This window comes from Arachis ipaensis, chromosome B7 (genome assembly GCF_059453495.1).
Source record: "Arachis ipaensis isolate K30076 ecotype BB chromosome B7, ASM5945349v1, whole genome shotgun sequence".
In the NCBI taxonomy this organism is placed as follows: Eukaryota; Viridiplantae; Streptophyta; class Magnoliopsida; order Fabales; family Fabaceae; genus Arachis; species Arachis ipaensis.
This window is the reverse complement of record NC_142442.1, coordinates 71,869,045-71,871,137: the sequence shown is the minus strand read 5'-3', so window position 1 is coordinate 71,871,137 and position 2,093 is coordinate 71,869,045. Positions and strand designations below refer to the sequence as shown.

Sequence of the window (2,093 nt, the reverse complement as noted above, 5' to 3'; positions counted from 1 at the left end):
TTGTCCAAATGAATTTATCCGACTTCTTCATGATCTTGAAGAAATGATAGGATCTGGTTGTTGTGGCTGGTAAAAATCTGGATAGGGCTGCTAGGCAACCTGTGAGCTGCTGTACTTCTTTGATAGTCTTTGGTGATTGCATGTTTAGGATTGCCTGAAGCATGTCAGGATTGGCTTCTATACCTTGGTTTGTTAACAAAAATCCGAGGAATTTGCCTTTCTGTACGCCAAATGGGCATTTTTTTGAATTTAATCTCATGTTGTAAGCTCAGAGTTGCTGGAAAACCTCCTGAAGGTCGGTTTCATGTTGTTTTTCTGAACTAGACTTGACGACCATATCATCGACGTATATTTCGATATTCTGTCCGATTTGATTTTTAAATATTTTGTCCATTAGTATCTGATAAGTGGCCCCTGCATTTTTTAGTCCGAAAGGCATCACTTTATAACAAAAGTTACCTTGGTCATTTACAAATGCCGTCTTATCCTCATTATCTGGGTGCATTAGTATCTGGTTGTATCCAGAGTAGGCATCCATGAAGTTTTGCACTTGGTATCCTGAGCTGTCGTCTACGAGTCTGTCAATGTTCGGCAATGGGTACGAGTCCTTCGGGCAAGCCTTGTTTAGATCTGTGAAATCTACACACATCCGCCATTTCCCTGAGCTTTTTCTAACCATAACCAGGTTTGCTAGCCATGAGGAGAAACGGATTTCTCGGATGAAACCTGCATCCAGTAGTTTTTATGTTTCTATTGCTGCTGCATTTCTTCTTTCAGTGCCCAGGTTACATTTCTTTTGTCTTATAGGTCGGGCATTAGGGTTGACTGCTAGTTTGTGGCATATGAAATTTGGGTCGATCTCTGGCATGTCAGCAGGGGTCCAGGCGAATAGGTCGGCATTGGCCTTCAATATGCCTTCCAAGTTCTATTTTGTTCCTGCAGAGAAAGCTGAACTGATGTTAGTATATTGATTTGTTTCACCTAATTGTACCTTTTCCAATTTGTCTGTTGGGGAAGGATGACTGTTGTTGTCCATGGGGTCCATTTCAGCTAGGCTAGGAATGTTTTTCGAGTTATATACGGTGTAGATTCTCGGAATGGTCTCCTGTGTGATATTCTTCAAATTCGCATTGTAACATTGTCTAGCTTCTTTATGGTCGGCATGAACCGTCGCCACTGTGTTATCCTGCAAAGGGAACTTAACACATAGATGAATGGTGGAGGCAATAGCTCCAAAAGAGTTAAGGGATGGGCGCCCGAGAATGATGTTGTAAGGGCTAACACAGTCGTCTACCAGGAACTGGATGTTTAGTGTTTTGGAATTTGGGGGTTCTCCCAGTGTTGTTCTTAACCATACATAACCTGATATAGGGACTCTTTCACCCGAGAAGCCTGCCAATTCGCCTCTTGATGGTTGTAATGCCTTATCGCTTAACTGCATCTTTTTGAATGTGGAATAGAATAGGACATCGGCGCTACTTCCTAGATCAAGCAGGACCTTTTTTACGGTTAGCTCTCCCATGTGCACGGAGATTACCACTGGGTCGTCTAGATTCGGTGTTTGTGATTTAAAGTCGTCGGTATTGAAACTGATGTGGGCAGTGGAGGTCGGGACTGGTGGGTTTTGGCGAGACCCCTCCATTGTCATCATAGTTCGATAACTTCGTTTTCTGGCTGTGCTAGTGATTCCACCTCCAGCGAAACCACCTGATATGTAGTTTATGATTCCTTTTGAAGCAGGGGTTTCTACCGGGTCACGATATGCTCTTTTTTCTTTGTGATCTGAGGCATACTTCGGCTTGTTCATGTCCTCGGTTGACTCCTTTCGACTCCTGGAGCTGATGTATTTGTCCAGTAGTCCCTGTCTTGCCAACCTCTCCAGTAAGTCTTTAGCCACCACGCATTCATCAGTGGTGTGGCCAAATTTTTGGTGGAAGGCATAGTGTTTGCTTTTGTCCACATATTTCTAATCCTGATATGTTCCAGCCTTGACCGGGGGTTTTATGAGACGGTTGTATAGTATCTCTTTGATAATGTCTTCTCTTCTAGTATTAAACCTGGTATAAGAATCAAATTTTGGGGTCAGTTTAAAA

The 2,093-nt window shown here is 43.0% G+C and overlaps 1 pseudogene; it reads right to left on the bottom strand.

The window, feature by feature from the left end:
• Nucleotides 1-268: 268 nt before the first annotated feature.
• Nucleotides 269-1,807, bottom strand: LOC148552967 (uncharacterized; annotated as a pseudogene).
• Between the last annotated feature and the right edge of the window lie 286 nt (nt 1,808-2,093).